This window comes from Gallus gallus, chromosome 5 (genome assembly GCF_016699485.2).
Source record: "Gallus gallus isolate bGalGal1 chromosome 5, bGalGal1.mat.broiler.GRCg7b, whole genome shotgun sequence".
In the NCBI taxonomy this organism is placed as follows: Eukaryota; Metazoa; Chordata; class Aves; order Galliformes; family Phasianidae; genus Gallus; species Gallus gallus.
Window position 1 is genome coordinate 58,468,523 of NC_052536.1, and position 9,405 is coordinate 58,477,927.

The window sequence follows — 9,405 nt, forward strand, 5'->3', positions numbered from 1 at the left end:
GTGCTCATCCAGTTCCAACCCCCTGCTATGTGCAGGGTCGCCAACCAGCAGCCCAGGCTGCCCAGAGCCACATCCAGCCTGGCCTTGAATGCCTGCAGGGATGGGGCATCCACAGCCTCCTTGGGCAACCTGTTCAGTGCGTCACCACCCTCTGGGGGAAAAACTTTTCTTTCCTTCCATAGAGCTCAAGATTCAAACCAGCAATAGGTGCTCCTATTGCTACGTGTCATGAACGTATTTCAGGTTATGTTTAAGATTAAACAACTAATTAAGAATTTCATGCAGGGATCTGCCCTGAGGCAGGACAGGAGTGCGGGATGGTGTGGGCAGGAGCCTACAGCAGTGGGTACCCCCAGTGGTTTGGAACTTCACCTCTGAACAACTGCAGAATCCTGAAAAAACAGTGGCTAATGGGCTATAATGTCCTGTAAAATAATCACAGCCATGGTTAGTGTTCAGTGCCAGATCCTGACCTCAAATCACGGAATCATACAATGGCTTAGGTTGGAGGGGACTGTACAGATCACTGAGCTCCAACCTCTGCCGTGGGCTGGTTGCCAACCACTCTTCAACCAGGGTTCCTAAATCCACTATTCATGACCATATTTCCAAATTAATGTGTTGAGAATCTTATTCTCTCCCAGCTCCTAAACTTAAAATGCTTGGCTCAGACAACATCAAACTATATATATGCATAAGGTTTCCTGAATAGGCGTGTAATTGGGAAACTTTACAGATCTCTCCCCAAGAAACACATGCATTCAGTGCCCTTGGTCAAGTGTTCCTTTCTCAATTAGGGTCAGACTATCAATTAATGTAAATTAACGGAGAATGGGTGGGAATCTGTGCAAATTGGATCAAGAGAAAATTCTGGGCTTGAGCTAATACAGCACACAGTATAAAATATTACACAACCAGACGTTGTAACCTGGGCTGTACACTCCTTGGTGCAAGAACTGATGTTCTCATTTCCATTGTGGAGGGCACAGACAGTGCCGGTAACTTTGGGGATCATCCACATTTTTGATCTCAGCTTCCCTCCAGCTGTTCCTGAAATGTTACATGATAAAAGCCACTGGTTTGTCTGAGACACAGCCCAGAAAACTCAATTTGCTGTATGAACATCTTCTCAGATACAACAAACTGAAACTAAAAAGGAAAGACACCAAGGGCCATGGCTCAGGGGGATATTGGTGGTAGGTGGGCAGCTGGACTGGGTGATCTCGGAGGTCTTCTCCAGCCTTGGTGGTTCTGTGGTTCTACATCACTGCCTGTCACTGAGATCTGTGCAGCCAACACAGAGATGCCCACGAACAGCTGACGCTTCTCCAGACTCAGTGCAGGAAACCCAACCGGACTGACAGAAACAGATAAATGTTTGTTCTGCTGCTTCCAATCGGGCAGGCCGTTGCCCTTAATTCTGGCATCCGTCAGCTTCTATTTGTGTGACTGGATGAAACACAAACACCAGGCTTGGTGTGGAGCATCCCTCTGTCGGATATGAAGTAAGCAGGCTGCAGGTTTGCTGCTCTTATAACACGACTCCTTTCCACGCCGGGACCGCTTCACTCTTCCACTGCTGACGCTTTGTCACTTGCAGACTTCCATTCCAATCCACAACCTGGAAACAGCAGATGATGGGACGAGAATCAGAATCGTGATCATAGCGATAGGAGCTCCACTGAGGTTACTGGGACTGATGGGTGCGTTGGGGAAGGGGAAATACAGTCTGATTTGCCACAAGGGGAAAAGAACCCAAACACTGAACAATGCACCACTATCAAATGCTTTGCGTTCCCTCTGTCCCGTTGGTCTGCTCAGTAAAATTAAGGGATTAACAGCTACGTGACGCTGTGTTACCCACCAGCACACTTCCACTCCCAAAACTGCACAGCCGTGAACTTTCTCTGCACAACACGGAATATGAGTGGGGTGCTGTTCTTAATCATTCTCCGAAGTGTTGGTAAGACCTTAATGGAGCTGGAGGGGCCGCGGGAGGGACGCTATAAAGGTTGCACTGCCACGTGTGTCAGTACCAAGAGCTCAGCAACATCTGCTTTAATTCACTGTGGGAACTGTTGACTAACTGGAGACCAGGTGTTATTTCCTCCACGAGAGGGGAAAGGCCTTTAATTGATGCCGCTGCGTCTCCCTCGTGGCAAACGGGCACTCACGAGGCACCATGAGAACCAGCTGAGCTGTGGTGGTGGAAACGGGGCTGGGGTTTTTCTGCAGCGCCCACTGAGAGGGAAGGCCCTCAGGAAAAAGGGTGCCTCAGTGAGTGTGTCAGCACAGTGCTTGGTCCTGCAGCGCCTCCACTCACACAGGGCTTCCAGGCGTTCCTGGAACACACATATGGGAGGACTGCTGTGTCCAGAATCTGCACCATCCTTGGTACAAAGGAAACACACCACTGCAGTGTCATGGTTGCCAGGGCAATGCAGGTCGTTAACAAACAGTGCCCACCAGACCATGTTGGAAAGGCACTATTTAAAAGCAGTCCTTTAGCTATGGTATTTTGAGGTGGCTTTTGGAGAAGCTGGAGTCAGTTTGTATTTCAGAAAGATGTTACGTACCTGTAAAGCCCCTCACATCCATGTTTGGCTTTTGTTTGTATCAGCAAACAAGCTTAAGGCACAGCTGTGGGCAGGCTATGCAGAGAGGCTCTTGGTGCATGCTCACCAACATCAAACCACAGCAACAGCCTTATGAACTCTGAAAATCCATATGTATTCATCTTTATGAGCAACACCTTGAGCTCCCCACTGTGCAGGTGTCTGCACTGAAGCCATTTCCCCTCACGTCAGATATGTTTTTGGATGTTTGGCAAGGAATCAGTTAGTATTTTCATTAGGGAAACCCTCAGATTCCACAGCACCTCCTTGAAAACAGCGGTGCCAGGTAAGCTTTGGATTTTTACCACTTGCAACCCAATTTCAACTTTGCCTTACGTCACAAGGAAACCGCTTGAAAGCTGATTTCAGTCTGGACTCCAGAGAGCATTTGCTCAATGAAAACCAGCATTCAGTGTAACACCACTGCATACACGTGCAGTGGGATGGCCGGCTGGAATCCAGAGTCAAGGCAGCTGAGGATGAAGGTGTGCTGGTGCTGCTTGGCAGGGAACCTGCTTTGATTGCTTGTGGCAGAGAACATCGGTTTCTTGTTGGTGAGTTCTGAAAACAGAAATGAGATCAAAGAAACCCCTCCTCAGCCCCTGCTTTGGGCAGTTGTGTATCGGTGCCCCAGCTTAGAACCAGCAAGCCGTGCAGAGGAGGTGGATGGCAGTTAAGCACATACGGGCATGATGTTGTTTGATGTTGTTTCCCACACCTGCTTTTGGAGGAGGCTTCAACGCGTCGGGCTCAGCTGGCAGAGGTGCTTTGCTCCACTTCTCCCTGCTGCTGCCCCTGCACAGGTACCAGCTCGCCCCGGGGAGCGCAGGCACAGAGGGAAGAAACAGATTCGCTTCGTTGCAGCATCTTAGAAAATGTAAAAATGCTAAAGAACCAACTGTAAACCGATCTGCGGCCAAAGTACACATTAATTATACAGCTTAAGCCAGGCGGATGCTCAAGGAAAAGAGAGATAATGTTACACCCAGCTGGATACTTTGTAGTTAGCACAAATGTAATATAAAGCGTACCAGAGTTTGTCAAGTGTCTGTCTGGATTTTCAGTTTTCATTAGTACTATAATTAAAACCACATTTTCAGCTATATTACCTATAACAAGAAAGGAATGAGAAATGAGGTTGTCAAGGTCAGCCTCTCCCTGCTCTTTACGCTGAGTATCTGCAGGCCACAGGTTGTTGGATTTGGTGTAAACCACAGTAATCAGATGGAATGTCACGTTACAACCAAACCTTTGTGGCTGAACAGACAAACTCATGAGGTCACTTCCTTTTCATCGCCGACGGAGTATGTTTATCTACAGTAATACACGTCAGGGAGACGGGCAGGCAGATGACAGACAGGCTGACAGATATATGGCAATGCCAGCACCCTGAACACGGCTACGGCAGAGCTGATACACAGAAACCTTCCTTGTTAGAAAGCTGTGCTTGAGCTTACGCTGTCATAGCCTTTCCCATCTATAACTGACACCACCATCAATGCTTTCTATGTCCATTCTATTGCTTGTCACAGAAGACACGGCAAAGATGAAGCAAATAGGAACACTGGATAAGCTGGGTGAGGAGAAGCTAACGAGGTTAAGACCCAGGTGCACAGTTTTAGCACTCTGAGGGAGTTAACAAGTTTGCAGGAGGTCTACACACCAAAGCAACCAGCTGTCTGACTGCAGGCTTCCCACCAGGGGGACACACCGATCCCGGCAGCTGCGGGGCCTTCATTATCAGTATCGGTGGTGAAAAGTGGCATCGCTTCATTGGGGTCAGAAGAGGTCAACCCTTCACTATTTAATAATGAAATGTATGGACTTGGCCCATACATTTCATTATTAAAAATGTAACTTGTTAATATTCAAGTGCCTGGGACAGACGAGGCACCAAGGAATGGGGCTCCCAGGATGAGCGAGGGGTCTAGAAAGCAAGTCTGGATTTTGCTTTCGGGAGAGCCTGGGGGGAGGGAGGAAGGGGGGAACAGAAAAAGAAACAAACCAAGGCAACTGGTCAGTATTAAATATAAATGGCTAGTTTATCTGTGATAATAAAAATGGGGCTTAGCTGGATTCAAAACAACCAACAACACAACCCCAAAACCAAACCGACCTGCTTCAAAGGAGATGAGTGAACCGACTGCAAAACTGAAGGACTTCAAGATGATACCCCAGGAGATAACATTCTAAGAATAAAGTGCAAGAGCTCACATCAAATACAAAAGCTGTGTTGTGAGGAAGGATCAGAAGGGCAGACTTTGAGCTTCATCTCGTCATAAATCAAAAGCTTGTTCTCCGTCATCCTTGTCTATGAGGTCAGCTTTGATTCCCAAGCTGCAATTCCCAAAGGATGCAGGTATTTCTATCAGCAAGGACGTGTCTGTCTTCCCCCCGGCTGGATCTGCCAGCCCTGCTGTCACCATGGGCTGTCATTATCTCAATCTCTTTACTGCCCAGGATTGTTCCATCCCGGAGCCACAGGGCACTACCGAAGGACCGTGAGAGGAAAACCCATTGGAACGCAGAGGGCATTTGCAGTGCATTACTTCACAAAGCAGTTTATCACCGCAGGCCATCTGCAATAGCTCAGCCATTGTTAGTGGCCAAACGACTGAGCACACCGGTCACCCTGAAAAGGGGAGGAATACAAAATGTTATGCAAAATACAAAGAGTGGGAAAAAAATATCAACTACCAACAAAATCCACCAATAATAAATAGCAAAAACTATCTATCTGTAATATCTGTAATAAATATCTGTAACTATCTGTAACTATCTGCCCTGTCATTTCTCCACATCCCTGTCGGTCTGCATAACTCAAGCACTTATCTTTTAGCTTCTACTCATGCACTAAACTAGAAGAGGGGAGATTTAGATTGGATGTGAGTTTTTCACAGTAGGGGCAGTGAGCACTGCACACGTTGACCAGAGAGGCGGTGCTGCCCCATCCCTGCACACAGCCACGGTCAGGGGATGGGCTGTGAGCACTGCTGGAGCTGTGGGTGTCTCTGTGCATTGCAGGCGGTGGCACCAGAGAGCCTTGAAGAGCCCCTTCCAATGCATACAACTCTGTGATTCAACGATTTCATGAATTAAAAGGTTTTAATATTAATGTCAGATCTATCATTTCAATTGCAGCAGACTTCTATATTGCACAGTGCATTCCCTAATTTGCTCCATTAGCACTGAATGGTTTCACTTCAGTAAGTGTCACTTAATCCAGACAAACACTGCTGTGTGGCACAGAACCTGATGGTCACTGCGAGGATCCTTTACAGAGAGAGCATTTACGGGGAATAATGCAGACATTTGATCCTGCGTGCTTCTACAGACGCAAACCTTCGTTCCTCCGGCAATAACTCAGCAGAGCCGGGCAGGAGGAGCACGAAGCCTGGATTTTTAAGACAAGCCCGCCCTCTACTGCTCAGGAGACGGTAAAACTGGGAAGGGTCCCCCCGGCATGTCTGAAGTCCTCGTACAACCAAAAACAGCTTCCACGGAGCCGAGCCCAGGAAACCTCTGCAAAAATGTGAGGCACCGCAATTTGGAGCCGTTCCTTCCCTCACTGCTGTGTGCCCACAGAGCCGGGGAACGCTCGGAGTTGGAGCTTCGAAACGTCTGCATTGCCCTGGCAACCATGACACTGCAGTGGTGTGTTTCCTTTGTACCAAGGATGGTGCAGATTCTGGACACAGCAGTCCTCCCATATGTGTGCTCCAGGAACGCCTGGAAGCCCTGTGTGAGTGGAGGCGCTGCAGGACCAAGCACTGTGCTGACACACTCACTGAGGCACCCTTTTTCCTGAGGGCCTTCCCTCTCAGTGGGCACTGTAGAAAAACCCCAGCCCCGTTTCCACCACCACAGCTCAGCTGGTTCTCATGGTGCCTCGTGAGTGCCCGTTTGCCACGAGGGAGACACAGCGGCATCAATTAAAGGCCTTTCCCCTCTCGTGGAGGAAATAACACCTGGTCTCCAGTTAGTCAACAGTTCCCACAGTGAATTAAAGCAGATGTTGCTGAGCTCTTGGTACTGACACACGTGGCAGTGCAACCTTTACAGCGTCCCTCCCGCGGCCCCTCCAGCTCCATTAAGGTCTTACCAACACTTCGGAGAATGATTAAGAACAGCACCCCACTCATATTCCGTATTGTGCAGAGAAAGTTCACGGCTGTGCAGTTTCGGGAGTGGAAGTGTGCTGGTGGGTAACACAGCGTCACGTAGCTGTTAATCCCTTAATTTTACTGAGCAGACCAACGGGACAGAGGGAACGCAAAGCATTTGATATTGGTGCATTGTTCAGTGTTTGGGTTGTTTTCCCCTTGTGGCAAATCAGACTGTATTTCCCCTTCCCCAACGCACCCATCAGTCCCAGTAACCTCAGTGGAGCTCCTATCGCTATGATCACGATTCTGATTCTCGTCCCATCATCTGCTGTTTCCAGGTTGTGGATTGGAATGGAAGTCTGCAAGTGACAAAGCGTCAGCAGTGGAAGAGTGAAGCGGTCCCGGCGTGGAAAGGAGTCGTGTTATAAGAGCAGCAAACCTGCAGCCTGCTTACTTCATATCCGACAGAGGGATGCTCCACACCAAGCCTGGTGTTTGTGTTTCATCCAGTCACACAAATAGAAGCTGACGGATGCCAGAATTAAGGGCAACGGCCTGCCCGATTGGAAGCAGCAGAACAAACATTTATCTGTTTCTGTCAGTCCGGTTGGGTTTCCTGCACTGAGTCTGGAGAAGTGTCAGCTGTTTGTGGGCATCTCTGTGTTGGCTGCACAGATCTCAGTGACAGGCAGTGATGTAGAACCACAGAACCACCAAGGCTGGAGAAGATCTCCGAGATCATCCAGTCCAACCGCCCACCTACCACCAGTGGCCCTCGGTACAACAGTCCTGTGCTCCCTGAACACCTCCAGGCATGGTGACTCCACCACTCCTTGGGCAGCCCATTGCAGCACCTGACAGCTCTTTGTAGGAAGAAATGTTTCCTAACGCCCAACCTGACCCTCTGTGCTATCGCTGTTACCTGGGAGCAGAGGCCTACCCACATCCCAGCACCACCTCCTTTCAGGCAGTTGTGGAGGGCTCTAAAGTCTCCCCTGAGCCCCTTCTCCACACTGCCCCCCCCACCCCCCTCTCCCTCAGCAGCTCCCCATCAGATGTGTGCTCCAGAGCCCTCACAGCTCCGTTCCCCTCTCTGCACACAGGCACACTCCAGTACCTCAATGTCTGTCTGGCAGTGAGAGGTCCAACACCAAGCCCTCTAGACTCAACCTATGACAACAGGTCAGTCCCGTCTGCAAACAGAGTAGGGGGAATAAATACAAACCTCTCCTGGGCAGCTCTGTGGCCCTGCTCTGCCCCCCGCCCACCTGGCTGGGAGAGACAAGGAGAGGATTTGAGTTGGAACTGCTGTGCGCCCACTGGAAATTGTTCCATCCCCTTCTCCTGAGCACTGCTGTGGCAGCAACCAGAAAGCCTGCACTGCAAAGCGTGGGTAAATTCCTGTGCCTTCAGCCAGACCTGCAGTGTATGGTTAGACACAGGAAAACTTGTGCGCTGTTTGGCCGCAGTGTGTGCTTTTCCATGGGAACGCTTAAGGATTTCACTCTCTTTCATGTTACCTTCAGTGGGTACCGTCACCAAAGCACTGCTGTGCAGTACTGTAAGTGTGGAGGCACAGGAGTGAGCATCTGCAGTCCTCTGAGCTGTGTCACTCTTCTGCATCACGTTTGTGCCCAGGGAGATGCTTGATGTACAAAAACCAAGGGAACAAACAGCTTCTGTTGGTTCTTGAACATCTACAGCACCCATGAGAGCGTTCTGCATTCCCATAGCAGTCTCCCAGAGTTTCCAATGGGAGAAGCAGAGCAAAGGGAGGGAGTGTGTTTAAAATTAAGCATCTTTTATTGTATCCCATTTAGCCAAGATAAATTACTGTTGATAATTAAAGAAATGCCCTTTTGCCCTCAAGTTTCCTGTTTCCTATAATTACTGTGAAGCTCTGCAAAGAGGCACAGTCTTTCAGTATAACTTTTTTTCTTGAAGCCATTTTTCTGGTAACTCAGTCATTACACAAATCGTATCTACACATCTGCCTGGCTAACTAGTGTGTAACCCACTGGCATTACCTTCACTGTGCTTTATCCCCATTTCTTGTTTGTTTTCTTTCATTTAATGGAAGGCATACATCCATTTCTGGGAGAAAACTGTACTTTTGTTTTAATTTTCCAGGTTCCTATGTAATCCAATTTAACCTTCAGATTTTTGAGACCATAAAGCAATTGCTTGTATGGCTGAAAAGAAACCTGCAGGTTTCTCTGTCAAGGTGGAGATGGCAGAAGTAAATATACCCACATTTAACATATATGCATGTCTGTACATGCAGGATGGTTTATTACTGGCTTTAAAATTTCCTGGTGGGGAAAGTTCTCTATTCCTCTCCCTTTGCTCATTGGGCTCTCAAAGCTTTTGGCCTTGCTTACAATGCCTGCGTGCGCCTTCTACTGGAAGAAATCTCTGCAGCATTGCATACCCAATTTCCTAAAGATAAGGATCTCCTCCCACATAAAAAGACTCCTGCATTTTGATGCAAGTTTGCACAAGGTTCATTTACACACCTTCAACACCAGCCCACATTAATACCCAGTCCCAGGAAAAGCATCTGTTCAGCTTTACAGTCACAAGAAATCAGTGGGACTACTCAGATACCTTGGCATATGCTTACTGACTGGTAACACTAGAATGCAAGGTGGGCTACAGACCAACTGTTAGGTGAGGTTCAGCAC

General features: G+C 48.5%; 1 long non-coding RNA gene across 13 annotated transcripts in view; it reads right to left on the minus strand.

Annotated features, from left to right (window-relative positions):
- The window catches only part of LOC101751884, a 144,685-nt gene that overhangs the window by 133,136 nt on the left and 2,144 nt on the right, over window positions 1-9,405 (minus strand). The window lies entirely within an intron of this gene.